Genomic DNA, 18,518 nt, shown 5'->3' on the forward strand with positions numbered 1-18,518 from the left:
GGAATGTTACTAAAAAGCTAAAAAGGTAAACCATTAACAAATCTCAACCTTCATGACCGCGTCCACCACATTACTTTATATGAAGCACATACAGTACAGACATGGCTAGAAATATTGGTACCCTTGCATTTTATTTAAATAATGTTCATCTCATTGTCTGGCCTGCTTAATCCTGACAAGGGTCACAGGAGGTGCTGGTGTCTATCCCAGCTAGAATAGAGGACAAGGCAGGAACAAACTCTGGATGGGCAGCTGTCCATTGCAGGACAAAACACACACAACACATTTTGGTTTGTTTTAACCAATTCACAGCTGTGGCTACCAAGGAGTGTTGTTTGGAAAGCTACAGTGCATCCAGAAAGTATTCACAGCGCATCACTTTTTCCACCTTTTGTTATGTTACAGCCTTATTCCAAAATGGATTGAATTCATTTTTTTCCTCAGAATTCTACACACTACACCCCATAATGACAATGTGAAAAAAGTTTACTTGAGATTTTTGCAAATTTATTAAAAATAAAAAAATTGAGAAAGCACATGTACATAAATATTCACAGCCTTTGCCTTGAAGCTCCTGTTTCCCCTTATCATCCTTGAGATGTTTCTGCAGCTTAATTGGAGTCCACCTGTGGTCAATTCAGTTGACTGGACATGATTTGGAAAGGCACACACCTGTATATAGAAGGTCCCACAGTTGACAGTTCATATCAGAGCACAAACCAAGCATGAAGTCAAAGGAATTGTCTGTAGACCTCCGAGACAGGATTGTCTCGAGGCACAAATCTGGGGAAGGTTACAGAAAAATTTCTGCTGCTTTGAAGGTCCCAATGAGCACAGTGGCCTCCATCATCCATAAGTGGAAGAAGTTAGAAACCACCAAGACTCTTCCTAGAGCTGGCTGGCCATCTAAACTGAGCAATCAGGGGAGAAGGGCCTTAGTCAGGGAGGTGACCAAGAACTGATGGTCACTCTGTCAGAGCTCCAGAGGTCCTCTGTGGAGAGAGGAGAACCTTCCAGAAGGACAACCATCTCTGCAGCAATCCACCAATCAGGCCTGTATAGTAGTGGCTAGACGGAAGCCACTCCTTAGTAAAAGGCACATGGCAGCCCGCCTGGAGTTTGCCAAAAGGCACCTGAAGGACTCTCAGACCATGAGAAAGAAAATTCTCTGGTCTGATGAGACAAAGATTGAACTCTTTCGTGTGAATGCCAGGTGTCACGTTTGGAGGAAACCAGGCACCGCTCATCACCAGGCCAATACCATTCCTACAGTGAAGCATGGTGGTGGCAGCATCATGCTGTGGGGATGTTTTTCAGTGGCAGGGACTGGGAGACTAGTCAGGATAAAGGGAAAGATGACTGCAGCAATGTACAGGGACATCCTAGATGAAAACCTGCTCCAGAGCGCTCTTGACCTCAGACTGGGGCGACGGTTCATTTTTCAGCAGGACAACGACCCTAAACACACAGCCAAGATATCAAAGGAGTGGCTTCAGGACAACTCTGTGAATGTCCTTGAGTGGCCCAGCCAGAGCCCAGACTTAATCCGATTGAACATCTCTGGAGAGATCTTAAAATGGCTGTGCACCGACACTTCCCATCCAACCTGATGGAGCTTGAGAGGTGCTGCAAAGAGGAATGGGCGAAACTGGCCAAGGATAGGTGTGCCCAACTTGTGGCATCATATTCAAAAAGACTTGAGGCTGGAATTGCTGCCAAAGGTGTATCAACAAAGTATTGAGCAAAGGCTGTGAACACTTCTGTACATGGAGTTTCTCAGTTTTTTTATTTTAATAAATTTGCAAAAACCTCAAATAAACTTTTTTCACGTTGTCATTATGGGGTGTTGTGTGTAGAATTCTGAGGAAAAAATGAATTTAATCCATTTTTGGAATAAGGCTGTAACATAACAAAATGTGGAAAAAGTGATGTGCTGTGAATACTTTCCGGATGCACTGTATGTGCCTGTAGGTAAAATGCTAATGTAGTTGTTGCTGAAGGGATTTTTCTACTATTACGCTGCTGTGAAAAGAATGTGATCAGAAAAAGGGGAAGTGTAGATGTTTCAGGCCAGAGCAGGAGTAACCTCGCCATGTGCGTGCCAATATCTGGTGCTGGACTGCAGCTGTATAAGCCCGTCATTAGCACACCTTATTGCTTTTCTTGATGAACTGTATGAAAGTTTTTCAGAAGAAAGAGAGAAAAAGGGGTAAGACTTACCAGTCTTTATGATTGTATGGGACAATATGGCCTTTCATCATTTCCATGAGGTCACAGAGTGTCTGACATTTCATCCCACGATGATGTTGGTGTTCCTGCCACCATACTCACCTTTCCTCGATGCCATGAAGATTTTTTTTTCCTGTATGGAGGTGGAACATATATGATATATTTAGAGTTTACGGACATCTGGGGCTCTGAGAGATTTTTTTAATCAGTGTATGGCTGGAGGTAACATTTGTTGTGATACTGATGAAAATCTATGGCCAAATGCAAAGGATCACCATATGTTCTACAGTAGACTTCTACTGGTAGTTTCATGGGTTGTGTGTTCACTTGGTGTTCTGGACATGAATAAATGTATGCATGATGTGACCTACTGGAAGAGGTGTCATTCTTCTTTCTTTTATTTTGCAATGGAGAAATAGAGGACACGGAAACACATAATACTGAACACGCAATGGCCACTTTATTAGGTTCAACTGCTTTTTAACACAAAAATCTAATCAGCCAATCACATAGCAGCAACTCAATGTATTTCGCCCTGTAGACATCGTCAAGACAACCTGCTGAAGTTCAAACTGAGCATCAGAATGAGGAAGAAGGTGATTGAAGTGACTTTGAACGTGGTGTGGTTGTTGGTGCCAGACGGGCTGGTCTGATAGTTTCAGAAACTGCTATCTACTGGGATTTTCACACACAACCATCTCTAGGATTTACAGAGAATGGTCTGAAAAAAGGGAAAATAACCAGCGAGTGGCAGTTCTCTGGGTGAAAATGCCTTGTTGATGCCAGAGGTCAGAGGAGAATATAGACTTAGATAAATGTCGATAAAAGCTAAGTAGGTATAATAAAATATCCATCCATCCATCCATTTTCCAACCCGCTGAATCCGAACACAGGGTCACGGGGGTCTGCTGGAGCCAATCCCAGCCAACACAGGGCACAAGGCAGGATAACAATCCTGGGCAGGGTGCCAACCCACCGCAGGACACACACAAACACACCCACACACCAAGCACACACTAGGGCCAAGTTAGAATCGCCAATCCACCTAACCTGCATGTCTTTGGACTGTGGGAGGAAACCGGAGCACCCGGAGGAAACCCACGCAGACACGGGGAGAACATGCAAACTCCACGCAGGGAGGACCCGGGAATCGAACCCTGGTCCCCAGATCTCCCAACTGCGAGGCAGCAGCGCTACCCACTGCGCCACCGTGCCGCCCCATAATAAAATACGCATCTATGATATATCATTAATTAAAAAAGAACAAATTGGTATTAGTGGGCTCCTTTCAAAAAAATGTTAGGGGGGGCGCGATTAAAACTTTTATGAAAACTCAGGTCGCAGATACTTAAAGGTTGAGAAACGCTGAGTTAACTGATGTGCACAGGAGTGTTTGGCAAGGCATACTGTGTGAAGTGTTTTGATAAAGCGGACATGGTATTGAATGAAGTCTAAAATCAATTATAAAACACTGTAAACTCTATGCTTTACTTGATGAACTTTGCTGGGTTCGATGGCCCACATGGGACAATGTCCCATTCCATCACTCATCTGCAGCAGTGGAGTAGTTTTAGGGCTCATCCACGCATGTCCATTGAATTCCTTCCTCCATATTCACTGTTCCTCAGTCATCTTGAGGGCTTTTTCTTTCTGCCTGGAGATGGCAGGTTTATGATCACTCTCCCTACAACAGAAAGTGTCACTGTTGGATGCTATGACTGAGGCTTGTAGGACAATCACGGTATCCAACTGCTAGGGCTGCATCAGGCATGCCCAGAAGTATTTCCCACGTGGCATTGCCAAAGAAAGTAATTGATGTAACGTTAATGAAAACAAGTGGCCAAATACCCAGGATAAGATCGATCAGACAGAGGAGATTTTGATTCTGATTCTCAAGTAAATGGCAAACCTTTTTAATACAAATTGCACCCTAACTACAATATACAGTATCATTGCTCATGATCAGGTTTGTGTCTGTGTTTGTCCATACCTGTATAAGGTCAAGTGCAGTGAAATTTAATTTCAGCGAATATTCATTGGTTTGGACCGCCAGGGCCCATACCCAGACGGGACACCTTGATAGTGGAAGGACCTGGGGGAGAGAGCTTATTTTGGACAGTATCTCCCCGAGAACGCTAGAGGGCAGCTCTCCTGGATAACAGCTGGTATGGAGCATAAAGACTCAATCCTGGTGGTGCCCGTGGCCACTGCCAGAGGGCACCTGCACGTTTACTGAGTCCTGTTTGGCAGAAACTCACTTAACACTTGGAGTGCTTCCGGGTGTCCTATAAAAGGAGCCAGTCTCCACTACTCGAGGAGCCAGAGTCGGGAGGAGGTGGACGAAGCTTTTCAGGAGAGGAGTGGAAGCAGAGAAGAAGTAACAGAAAAAGGCTATTGGGCTGGATTTTATGTACTGTGCTATGGGGAGCAGAGAAAGTGTGCTTCTCCACGTGAATAAAACGTGTGCTGTGTGGAAACTTCCTGTCTCTGCCTGTCTGTGTCGGGTTAGGGTGGCTGTACGCACCCTGGTGGCCCACAGCATCTTCTCTTGTTTAGCATTTCACTCATACTTTCTATAATAGTCTCCACTCCTCTGCTAAGGCTTCCCACAAGATTTTGCAGTGGGTCCATGAGAATTTACATTTACATCATTTAGCAGACGCTCTTATCCAGAGCGACTTACAACAGTGTTTGTTAGTTTTTTTTTTTTTTCGCATACCCCTTGGGGTCAGAGCGCAGGGTCAGCCATTGTACAGCGCCCCCTGGAGCAATTACAGGTTAAGGGCCTTGCTCAAGGGCCCAGCAGAGTAGGATCTCTTTTGGCACTGACGGGGATTCGAACCGGCAACCTTCGGGATACCAGCGCAGATCCTTAGCCTCAGAGCCACCACTCCGCCCCTTTGTGCCCATTCAGCCATTCAGTGTTTGTGAAGTCAGGTATAGATGTTGGATGAGAAGACCTTGGCTCACAGTTACCATTTCAGTTCATCCCAGAGGTGTTCAATAGAGTTGAACTCAGGGCTCTGTGCAGGCCACTTGAGCACCTCCATGTCTGTATGGACCCAATTTTGTGCACAAGGGCACAGCAATGCTGAAACAAAAAAAAAAAACCTTAATAAACCACAATTATCTAAAATGTCTTTCTATTCTGTGGCATTAGCAGTTGTCACACATGTACGACTAGGAAGGAGCTGAGTGGACCAAGTGGAGGTAATTACCACCAGGCCAGGGGGTGGCAGGATGCACTAAGCTTACCTCTGTTATCTCTACAGGCCAAATACGAGAAAACCCACCTGATTTAACATCACCTCTGGTGCCCAGACTGACGTCACTTCCGGTTCATGGCTTATAAAGCTGGAATTTTCCAAAATCTCATCAGTTCAGTCTTGGAACTGAAACCAAACAGATCATTCCTGTTTTCAATACCCTTTTTCAGCAAGGGACAAATATACAGGTGGCTGCCCCAAACCTTTTTTCGTGTGTTGAGACTTCTTTTACACAGTAGATAGATAGATAGATAGATAGATAGATAGATAGATAGATAGATAGATAGATAGATAGATAGATAGATAGATAGATAGATAGATAGATAGATAGATAGATAGATAGATAGATAGATACTTTATTAATCCCAAGGGGAAATTCACATACTCCAGCAGCAGCATACTGATAAAGAGAATATTAAATTAAAGAGTGATAACAATGCAGGTATACAGACAGTCAATAACTTTGAATAATGTTAACGTTTACAACGGGGTGGAATTGAAGAGTCTCATAGTGTGGGGGAGGAATGATCTCCTCAGTCTGTCAGTGGAGCAGGAAAGTGACAGCAGTCTGTTGCTGAAGCTGCTCCTCTGTCTGGAGATGATACTGTTTAGTGGATACAGTGGATTCTCCATGATTTTCAGGAGCCTGCTGAGCGCCCGTTGCTCTCCCACAAATGTCAAACTGTCCAGCTCCGTGCCTACAATAGAGCCTGCCTTCCTCACCAGTTTGTCCAGGCGTGAGGCGTCTCTCTCTTCTTTATGCTGACTACCCAGCACACCACCGCGTAGAAGAGGGCGCTCGCCACAACCGTCTGATAGAACATCTGCAGCATCTTATTGCAGATGTTGAAGGACACCAGCCTATAAATAAGGGGCCTAGCCAAAACCCTGTAGAACAGTCCCACTCCATTATTCCTCCTCCAGCAAACTATACACGAGGAGTTATGCAGCTCAGAGGGTTGTACTCTCCTGACATCCACCAGACCTGATTCATCCATCAGACTGCCAGATAATGAAGTGTGATCCATCACTCCAGGGAACAAGATTCTATGCTCCAGAGTCCAGCGGCCGTGTGCTTTACACCACTTCAGCAGACGCTTGGCATTGAACATATCGATCTTAGGCTTTTGCGCAGTTACCTGGCCCATGGAAATCCATTTCATGAAGCTCCCAATGCACAGTTCTTTTTCCTTGATTTCTCTCTCTGCTCCACAGTTTAAAATGACAAATCAAGCATTTCAGACACGATTAAAGTGCATATTGCAGGCTTTCATTTAAGGGGATTTGCATACATTTCAGTCACGCCATGTAGAAATGAAAACACTTTTTCTACACAGTTCCCCCCATTTCAGGGCACCATAATGTTTGGGACATAGCAATGGCAGGTTTATCAAAGCCATCACATTTAGGATTTTGTTGCATATCCCTTGTATGCAATGACTGCTTGACGTCTGTGATTCATCACCAGGTACTGAGGATCTTCTCTGTTGATGTTCTGCCAGGCCTGTAATGCAGCCATTTTCAGCTCCTGCTTGTTTCGGGGGCTTGTCCCCTTATGTTTTCTCTTCAACATATGAAAGGTCTGCTCAATTGGATTTAGATCAGATGGCTAGCTTGGCCATTCAAGATTGTTCCATTTACTAGTTTTGAAAAACTCCTGTGTTGCCTCAGCAGTATGTTTGGGGTTTTTATCTCGTTATAGGATGAAATGCCGTCTAATGAGTTTGGAGACATTTACTGGAACAGATGTTTCACTACACCTCAGAATTCATGGTGCAATTGCCATCAGCAGTTCCTTCATCAATGAAGAGAAGTGGGCCAGGACCTGTGGCAGCCATACAGGCCTAAGACACAACACCCACAGCACCATGTTTAACAGGTGAGGTAGTCAGCTTTGGAGTTCCTTTTCAGATCTTGCCATCACTCTGATGCAGGTTCAACTTTATCTCGTCAGTCCACAACATCTTTTTCCATAATTCTGCAGGCTCTTTTAAGTGCTTTTTCACAACCTGTAATCTGGCGGCCATCTTGTGTTTGTGGTTTGCATCTTGCAGTGTGCCCTCTGTATTTCTATTCATGAAGTCTCCTGCAGATGGTCATCTCTGACACGTCCACATCTGCCTCCTGAAGAGGCGTCTGGGGCTTTTTCTTTACCAGAGTGAGGATTCTTCTGTCATCAGCAGTGGAAGTCTTCCTTGGCTTACCAGACCCTTTGTGATTACTGAGCCCACCAGTGTGTTCTTTCTTCTTAATGATATTCGTGACAGTTGATTTCAGTCATCCTAAGGTTTCACTGATGTATCTAATGGTTTAATTCTTGTTTTTCATCCTCCTAATGGCTTCTTTGACTTTCATTGGCACAGCTCTTGTCCTCATGTTGAACAATGGAAACTCCAGACTCCAAAGGCTAGAAGCAAGCTGAGGTATCTTATGAAGCAATGAAACCCACCTGAGGAATCACAAACACTTGTGACGCCAGTTGTCCCAAACATTATGATATTTAATATCTGAATTGTTGTAATTTTAAACTGTAGAGCAGAGGGGAAAATCAAGGAAAAATGTGACTTTGTCCCAAACATTATGGAGTGCACTGTAATTCTACAAGAGTGTACTTAAAAGAAGTGGTGAGGCGGCCTTCTGCTGTTATGCACCTAAAATCTGGAATAGCTTGCCAATTGGAATTCGCCAGGCTAATACAGTGGAGTACTTTAAAAAACACTGCTGAAAACACATGACTTTAACATGGCTTTCTCATAGCTTCATCTTAATTAATTCATGATGCTCTGTATATTCATCCATCCATCCATTTTCCAACCCGCTGAATCCGAACACAGGGTCACGGGGGTCTGCTGGAGCCAATCCCAGCCAACACAGGGCACAAGGCAGGAACCAATCCCGGGCAGGGTGCCAACCCACCGCAGGACACACACAAACACACCCACACACCAAGCACACACTAGGGCCAATTTAGAATCGCCAATCCACCTAACCAGCATGTCTTTGGACTGTGGGAGGAAACTGGAGCAGCCGGAGGAAACCCACGCAGACACGGGGAGAACATGCAAAGTCCACGCAGGGAGGACCCGGGAAGCGAACCCGGGTCTCCTAACTGCGAGGCAGCAGCGCTACCCACTGCGCCACCGTGGCACCCTCTGTATATTCAATTAATTATCATTATTATTCATGGTGGCTCCAAAATCCGTACTAACCCCTACTTTCTCTTCTGTTCTTTTTCTGGTTTTTTGTGGTGGCAACCTGCACCACCACCACCTGATCAAAGCACCGTGATGTCCCTACATTGATGGATTAAAGACCAGAAGTCCCCATGACCGTCATCATCAAGTTCTTCCATGAGAACCCTGAATACAATGAGGACTGATTGAGGTCATTTATGTGAGGTAGAATGCCCAGAGGGGGCTGGGTGGTCTCGTGGCCTTGGAACCCCTGCAGATTTTATTTTTTCTCCAGCCGTCTGGAGTTTTTTGTTTTTATTTTTCTGTCCTCCCTGGCCATCGGACCTTACTTTGATTCTATGTTAATTAGTGTTCTCTTATTTTAAATCTTATTTTGTCTTTTTTTTCTCTTTCTTCATCATGTAAAATACTTTGAGCTACATTATCTGTATGAAAATGTGCTATATAAATAAATGTTGTTGTTCTCTTGTTTCCTTTTATTATTATTTTAATAAAATAGGGTTAGATGATTTCCTCCAAAAAGAGTTTACTTCTCCCATAAAAGCAGACTGATACAGTTATTGGTGAGGGTTGTGATTTGAGGCTGTATTGTTGGCATGGAGCTGGACAGTTTGACATCTGTGGCAGAGCAACGGGCGCTCAGCAGGCTCCTATCAATTATTGAGAATCCACTGCATCCACTAAACAGTACCATCTCCAGACAGAGGAGCAGCTTCAGCGACAGACTGCTGTCAATGTCCTGCTCCACTGACAGACTGAGGAGATCATTCCTCCCCCAAACTATGAGACTTTTCAGTTCCACCTGGGGGGGGGGTAAACGTTAACATTATATAAAGTTATTGTCTGTTTTTACCTGCATTATTATCAATCTTTAATTTAATATTGTTTTTTGTATCAGTAAGGTGCTGCTGGAGTATGTGAATTTCCCCTTGGGATTAATAAAGTATCTATCTATCTATCTATCTATCTATCTATCTATCTATCTATCTATCTATCTATCTATCTATCTATCTATCTATCTATCTATCTATCTATCTATCTGATTCATCCTGCACTGTACACGGGTGCAACAGTGAACACAAACGCCTTATATAAGCCTGCTTATTTAAACACAATGGCCTTTATATTTTACAGAAATGTATACAGGTTCTAAAAAAATGCGCATGTGGGTTTTCCCACCCACAGCTTACATAAATTAAAGAGATCATTGCTCATTTTTTTTGTTATTAAAATTCTGTAAACCTGTTCATTGCTGATTTTTGCCTTTCAGCACACGGCGTGTTATGATAGTCAACTACTAGAGTCAACAGTGAGTTCCCAGGATGGTAATCTATAATTATGCATTATTTCTTTTCTATTCAATCAAGCTGGGAAAAAAATGAAGAACTAATATTTACAAAATTATGGATCATCCTGAATGCATGGTGTGTTTGCTAACGATTCATTAAACGAGCCTGCTGATTTCAATTAGTACTTCAGGGTATTTGGGAGAGCCACCTTGTCCATGCAGTCTGTATTACAACGTGCAGCACAGCTTTGAATTACAAACAGTGTGGATAAAAAAATCAGTTTAGTATAATGACACATTACCAGTTTGAGTGCTTTTACAAAATGTAAAATGGCTTCTTAATTTGTCGTGAAGGGTACTACATAATGTAGCCGTTGTGCTTTTTAATTAAATTGGATTAGGAGGAATGGGGTACCGTCTGAGCGAAGGGGATGCTGAAGGTCAATGATTCACAGATAATCTGGAGCTGCTCCACTCGTTACTTTTATATGAAATGACATAATGTTCTCATTGAAGGGCCTTATTGTGGTCGTGAAGGGTTAAAGAGAAGACTTGATCTTGATGCCAGAGAGATGCTCAGATGTGCAAATAAGTAAGTCATTGTCCTCTTTCTGTGCAAAAATAAACTTGTCTATCCCAAAAGCCTCAGCTACAAGGCAAAAACCAATAATGGAATAAACTTCAATTCATTGCCCACTGGTGCATATGTCCACGCATTGTCCATTTATAACATTCATCTACCTTAAAACAAAAAATTTGTGAAGAAAACCTGAGTACCTGGAGAAAACAACAACTATGACTACTACAATTCATTTCTTGTATAGCCCAAAATCACTCAACAGGCCCTGTTTTTTGACAGTCCCCCAGCCTTGACTCCCTAAGCCACCTGATATAGACAAGGAGAGAATGTGCAGGTACTACACAGAGAGCGCTCAGGTGCAGGACTCAAACCCAGGAAGCTACAGCTATGATGGAATCCTACTTTTATACAGCTGGTTAGCCAAAACATTGTGACCACCTGCCTAATATGCTATTGCTCCTCTGTGTGTCACCTCAACAGCTCTGACCTGTCAAGACATGGACTCAACAAGACCTCTGAAGGTCTCCTGTGGTATCTGGCACCAGGACGTTAGCACAAGATTAGAACATTAGAAAGATTTAGGGTGTACTCACACTGGTAATTTGTTCCATGCCTGAGCACGTTTGTCCACAAGTGACTCCACAAAATCTATTTCGTTTGACTAGTGTGATCACTCTGTGCTGGGCTAACCATACTGTGCGCCCTGGCCTGCTTGGAAGAGGTGGGCCTGAGCAGGGTTCAATAGCATTCGGGAACAGTGTGGTTGCTAAACAGACATGACATCTATGATGTGCCAAATCAGATCATTTAATTCAATATCATTTTAGTTAAAAACAGGTTTTTATTCTCACCTTACACATGAACATGAATAGGAATTGGCAAGAAAAGCTGTTAATTCCTCCCTTAACATCATTTGTCACCGTACATGCAGCACGATTAACAGCAAAACGCTGCGCTCCACACTCAATAAATCTGTAAGAGGGTAGAGCGTTACAACTCCAAAACAACCACAAAGTAAGTAAAATAATTTTGACATGCCTGCTGTCACTCCGTGTTTAGATCTTGTTTTGGCTTTACACAAAGTCACATGCTTATGATGAAAGTGTGCTCAGGAGGGGGGAAAATCACATTTGGGCACAGCACGGAACAAACAGGCCTAGTGTGAGTACACCCTTAGACGAGAACAGGCCATTCAGTCCAACAAAGCTTGTCAGTCCTCTCCGCTTAATTCCTCCAAAATAACATCAAGTCGAGTTTTGAAGGCCCCAAAAGTCCTGCTGTCTACCCCACTACTTGGTTGCATATTCTAAGTGTCTGTGGTTCTCTGTGTGAAGAAAAACGTCCTAATGTTTGTGCAGAATGTACCCTTAAGTTTCCAACTGTGTCCACGTGCTTTTGATGAACTCATTTTAAAATAACAGTCTTGATCCACTGTACTAATTCCCTTTATAATTTTAAACACTTCACTCAGGTCTCCTCTTAATCTTCTTTTGCTCAAACTGTAAAGGTTCAGCTCTTTTAATTTTTCCTCATAACTCATCCCCTGTATCCCTGGAATCAGCCGAGTTGCTCTTCTCTGGACTTCATCCTGTGTTGCTATTAGAACCTTAGAACAATCCAGACGAGAACAGGCCATTCTGCCTAACAAAGCTTGCCAATCATATCCACTTAATTCTTCTAAGAAAACATCAAATCGAGTTTTGTAAGTCCCTAAAGTCCTACTGTCTTCCACACTACTTGGTCTCTTATTCCAAGTGTCTGTGGTTCTCTGTATAAAGAAAAACTTCCTAATGTTTGTGTGAAATTTACCCTTAACAAGTTTCTAACTGTGTCCCCATGTTCTTGATGAACTCATTTTAAAGTCACAGTCTCGATCCACTGGACTAATTCCCTTCATATTTTTAAACACTTCAATCAGGTCTCCTCTTAATCTTCTTTTGCTTAAACTGTAAAGGCTCAGCTCTTTTAACTTTTCCTCATAATTCATCTCCTGTAGCCATGGAATCAGCCTCTTCGTACCTCTAGTACCTCTAACTCCTCTAATGTGGCACTTGGTGCCACGGCCCACCTGCCAAGTTGTTTTGCCTGCCTAAGGTAAAGTCATCAGTGATGGAGGATCGCAGGAATCGTGAGAAAGAGGGGTCCTTTCATTGGATTGGCTGGCCCAGCACTGTTTCAGCCGTGGAATGGCCAAATGGGGGAGGCAGCTTGATAGATGAGGTCTCCAGGAGTTTAACATTATCCATCCATCCATCCATCCATTTTCCAACCCGTTGAATCCGAACACAGGGTCACGGGGGTCTGCTGGAGAGAAACCCAGCCAACACAGGGCACAAGGCAGGGAACCAATCCTGGGCAGGGTGCCAACCCACCGCAGAGTTTAACATTATCCAAATCTTATTATGTGATATCATCTACTGTTAAATTCTGCTCCGTACTTCTAAAAAATTTTTATTTTTTATTTTTTATTGAGGATTTGTTCTGTTCTGTGTATTGTATTGTATTAACCCCTTTCTTTTGACACCCACTGCATGCCCAGCCTACCTGGAAAGGGGTCTCTCTTTGAACTGCCTTTCCCAAGGTTTCTTCCATTTTTCCCTACTAGGATTTTTTGGGAGTTTTTCCTTGTCTTCTTAGAGAGTCAAGGCTGGGGGGCTGTCAAGAGGCAGGGCCTGTTAAAGCCCATTGCGGCACTTCCTGTGTGATTTTGGGCTATATAAAAAATAAACTGTATTGTATTGTATTGTACTGTATTTCAACACATCCCTCAGATGGATGATTGGATTGAGATCTGATGAAGCTGAAAGCCAGGGCAACACTTCATCATGCTCCTCAAACCATTTCTGAACAATTCACGCAGGGTGGTGTGGCACAATATTCTGCTGTATGATGACACTTCCATGATAGAGTACCATTGCCAAGAAGGGGTATACTCAGAGGTAGGTAGAGTAGCCAAAAATTGTACTCAAATAAGAGTAACGTTACTTCAAAATAATATTACTCAAGTAGAAGTAAAAAGTAATCATCCAAAAAATTACTCAAGTAAGAGTAAAAAACTATTTGGTGAAAAGACTACTCAAGTACTGAGTAACTGTTTGATCATAATAAATGATTTATTTTTTAGAAATGTTGTAAAAAGACAGACAAAATAAAAATAATGTGCAAATTCTGCTATTTCCAAATAATAAAATAAAAAATGAGTAAAAATAAATAACATCTTTACAAAATAAAGATGCACAAATAACACAAAGTTCCAAATCTCAGTTTTTCACAACAAAGCTTTTGAAGCCAATACCTACAGTAGGTAACACATATGTTTGAACAGTGCCAACTACTTACAGTGACAAGATATCCTGACTGTACACTGACAGTATCATACTGCATATTCACTTGCCCTCCAAATAGCACAGCTGATAGAAAATAACATTAGAACAAGGCAGCTTGTGCCCATACAAGAAGTCTCACTTTACCTTGACAGTCTGTGTCTGTGCATGTTTGGTTAAAATGTGCTTGTTCTTCACTCAGTGAAGTGATGGTTAAGCTTCAGAAGGAGTTGGCTCTTATTTGTCATGTATTCTTTCTTTTCCTGTCCGCTGTCTGTGAGGAGTTTGTGCCACTATACCGCCATAGTTTGTGTGTGGTCATGTGACTGCATGGCTACGTCTGATTTGTGAAACAGAGCCATGTGATTATTGTTGCTACATCTGATTGGTGAAACAGAGTCTTGTGATTATTGTTGTTACGTCTGGCTGGTGAAACAGTCATGCAGTAGATTCACTGGCAGCTTCTCTCTGGCAAAAATATAGCGTATGTAATGGCAAAAAAGTAACGATTCGAGTGTTTCCCAATGTAGCAGAGTAAGAGTAGCGTTTTTTATTCACAAATGTACTCAAGTAAAAATAAAAAGTATGGTGTAGTAAAACTACTCTTAGAAGTACAATTTTTTTAAAAAGTTACTCAAGTAAATGTAACGGAGTAAATGTAACTTGTTACTACCCACCTCTGGGTATACCTGGTGTGCAACAATATTTAGGTAGGTGGTACACACCAATTTAATGTCACACATGAAAGCCCAGACCCTGGGCTTCCCAACTGAATGTTGCATACTCCTTCCCCCGGTTTGTCTTTTTCCCACAGTGCATCCTGGTACCATCTCTTCCCCAGGCAAGCAAAGCGCAAATACCCTGCCATCCGTATGATGCAACCAAAAATGGAATTTCATTGGACCAGGTGACCTTCTTGCATTGATCCATGGTCCAATTCCAATGCTGTCATGCCCACTCTCAACTGTGGCCAGCAGTTACCATGAGCTATGCAGTCCCATAGGCAGCAAGGTTTGATGCACTGTCTGTGATAACACATTATTTCTGTAACAATCATGAGTTGTGCCATAGTCACCTTTCTCTTGGTTAGTACCATATGGGATAGCCTTCGTTGATCTCTCACATCAATGAGTATTGACCACTCAGTACCCTGTCAGCATTTCTTAGTTTTTCCTTCCTCAGATCACGGTTGGTAGGTGTTCACCACAGCTGACCATGAGCACCCTACATTGCCATTTTGGAAATGCTCTGACCCAGTCACGTGGCCATAAAGATCTGGCCCTTGTCAAAGTCATTTGGGTCTTTGCACGTGCCCATATCTTGTCTATTCAATACATCGACTGCAAATATTTAATGTTAGTTACCATCTAATGACCATGACATGCTCAGTTGTTATGAGATGGTCAACATCATTCACTTCATAGGGGAGTGCTCATAATTTTTATCTCATCATTGCATAGTGTCATAAAGGGCACACTGTGACAGTGCGGATTGGCCCCATACTACTGGGACCCACCAGGAGCCTCTGAACCCAACACCGTCAATAATCATAACCGGGGTGAGCCAGCAAATGAGGACACTCACACATCCAAGCAAGGCGAAGGTGTAAAAGTACTCAAAAATTGTACAGTGCAAAGTTCACTGAATAAATAATCCATAAAAGTGAAAGTGGAGATTAAAATCCATAAATTGAAAAACCATAAAAAGCGAGGTTAAAAACAAGGGCAGAAAACTATCTTTAAAAAGCAATTCCCCGGTGCGTCACTTCAATATCGACGTCTCCTCTGCTCACCCTGTACGGGTTCACTGCAGCAGAGGAGTTGTCCTGCCGATAGACTCAACTGACCTTCCATGTGGTTTGGGTCCTGGCCATTTCATTGGCTACAACAAGGCTCCCACACTCAACCTAGGCTTGGGTCCCCAAAGGTCATGGCGCACAACTTGGGTATTCCAATCCCAACCTCTGACTTCTGTTGCCTTCGTGGAATTCTGTGGCGAGCTGCCTGCACCACCTGGTCACTTCAGCTCCCTGTGTCATTCATCCAGAACGATCCTCTACAGCAGCCCCCTGGGTGCTGGCCACTCGCTCCCTTAAGGGGATCTTCACACGGGTGCCTGCCTCTGCTCCCTCATTCTTGATCTTGCTCACTCATTCACATTCACCGGCTACAATTCACCTCCTGCTTTTAACTTCCATTCTGTTCTTGTCTCTGTCTTTTTTCTATCCACCTTAATTGTGCAGGCTCTTTTTAAATCTGCTGCCTAATTGGGTGCAAGTGTGAGGAATCGCTCCCTCCATGGCATCATTGAGGCACCTGAATGACCTGCCCACCTTTACACGTGTATGCGGTGCGGCCAGCCAGTGCCTCCACTAAATGCAGAGTGAAACGCACTTACGCACCCACGAACACACTTGGAGCCTGCACATACACTGGGCATGATTATTTATTTAAGCCAGTAAAGATAAGTTTGATGATACAGTGAGATGATAAGGGAGGAAAAATAATAATAATAATAATAATCTTCACATAAGCTGAAGAAAAAAAAAAACAAAATCTGCAAGGGTTCCAAGGTAAAAGACCGCCAGCACCCACTGGGCATTCTACCTAACATAAATGTTCTTAAGTCATTCCTTATTGTTGTTAGGCTTTGTCTTAGAGGATTCAACGCCGTGGGTCTCAGTGGGTAGTTGGGGTATTTGCTTTTATTCGATCATAACAGGCAGCTGCACAGGACTTTGATCAGGTAGTGGAGGCACAAAACGCAACCACAGAAGAACCAAAGAAGAAAACAGAGAAAAGTAGAATAGAGTTAGTAGAGACTGCATTTTAATTGAAGAATAAATTTCTATGCATATTGTGACCGCCCATTGTGTATTCAAACTTAACATTTTTTACTTCCTATTTGTAATACTTTACATTTACTGACATTAAATTTCATCTGCCACAAATCTGCCCAAGCCTGTATGCTATCCGATTCCTTCTGTAATGATACAGTAATCCCTCCAAGATCGCGGGGGTTGCATTCCAGAAACCCCCGCGAAAGGTGAAAATCCGCGAAGTAGAAACCATATGTTTATATGGTTATTTTTATATTGTCATGCTTGGGTCACAGATTTGCACAGAAACACAGGAGGTTGTAGAGAGACAGGAACTTTATTCAAACACTGCAAACAAACATTTGTCTCTTTTTCAAAAGTTTAAACTGTGCTCCATGACAGAGATGACAGTTCCGTCTCACAATTAAAAGAATGCAAACATATCTTCCTCTTCAAAGGAGTGCGCGTCAGGAGCAGAGAATGTCAGATAGAGACAGAGAGAAAAAAGCAAACAATCAAAAATCAATAGGGCTGTTTGGCTTTTAAGTATGCGAAGCACCGCCGGACAAAGCAGCTGTAAGGAAGGCAGCAATGTGAAGGTAGTCTTTCAGCATTTTTTAGAGGAGCGCCTGTATCCTCTAGGCCAGTGTGCGAACAGCCCCTCTGCTCACACCCCCTCCGTCAGGAGCAGAGAATGTCAGAGAGAGTGAGAGAGACCGAGAAAAACAAACAATCAAAAATCAATACGTGCCGTTCAAACTTTTAAGTATGCGAAGCACCGTGCGGGAAGCATGTCGCTTGACAAAGCAGCTGCAAGGAAGGGAGCAACATGAAGATAATCTTTCAGCATTTTTAGACGAGCGTCCGTATCCTCTAGGGGTGCGAACAGCCCCCCTCCTCACACCCCCTCTGTCAGGAGCAGAAAATGTCAGAGCAAGAGAGAGAGTGAGAGAGAGAAAAGCAAACAATCAAAAATCAATACATGCTGTTTGATCTTTTCAGTATGCGAAGCACCGTGCAGGAAGCATATCGCTTGACAAAGCAGCCACATGTAAGCCCAGCAAGGAAGAGAGCAATGTGAAGGTAATCTTTCAGCGTTTTTTGAGGAGTGTCTGTATCCTCTAGGGGTGCAAACAGCCCCCGTGCTCACAATATATTTGAGGAGTTTTATTTAATACGTAATACGTGCTCTGGTTGGGTAGCTTCTCAGCCATCTGCCAATAGCGTCAATTGTATGAAATCAACTGGGCAAACCAACTGAGGAAGCATGAACCAGAAATTAAAAGACCCATTGTCCGCAGAAATCCGCGATCCAGCAAAAAATCTGCGATATATATTTAAATAGGCTTACATATAAAATCCGCGATAGAGTGAAGCCGCAAAAGTCGAAGCGCGATATAGCGAGGGATTACTGTATAATGGATTCAAAATTATCTGGTAATCCACCTATCTTGCTATATCTTAAATTCCTATCTAAACCATTTGTATATATTAAAAATAGCAGCGGCCCCAGCCCTGACCTCTGCTGGACACCATTCTTAACATCACCCATGACCTAATGAGGTTCCTCGCACCATCACCCTCTGCTTCCTGTGTCTGAGCCAATTCTGCACCCATCTACAAACATCACCCTGAACTCCCACTTCTTTTAGTTTGATGCCCAACCTCTCATGTGGCACCTTATCAAATGCTTTCTGAAAGTCAAGATAAATAATATCATCTGCTCCACTTTGATCATAACCTTTTAGATAGATAGATAGATAGATAGATAGATAGATAGATAGATAGATAGATAGATAGATAGATAGATAGATAGATAG

The sequence above is a fragment of the Erpetoichthys calabaricus genome, chromosome 5, assembly GCF_900747795.2.
Source record: "Erpetoichthys calabaricus chromosome 5, fErpCal1.3, whole genome shotgun sequence".
NCBI classification, from domain to species: Eukaryota; Metazoa; Chordata; class Cladistia; order Polypteriformes; family Polypteridae; genus Erpetoichthys; species Erpetoichthys calabaricus.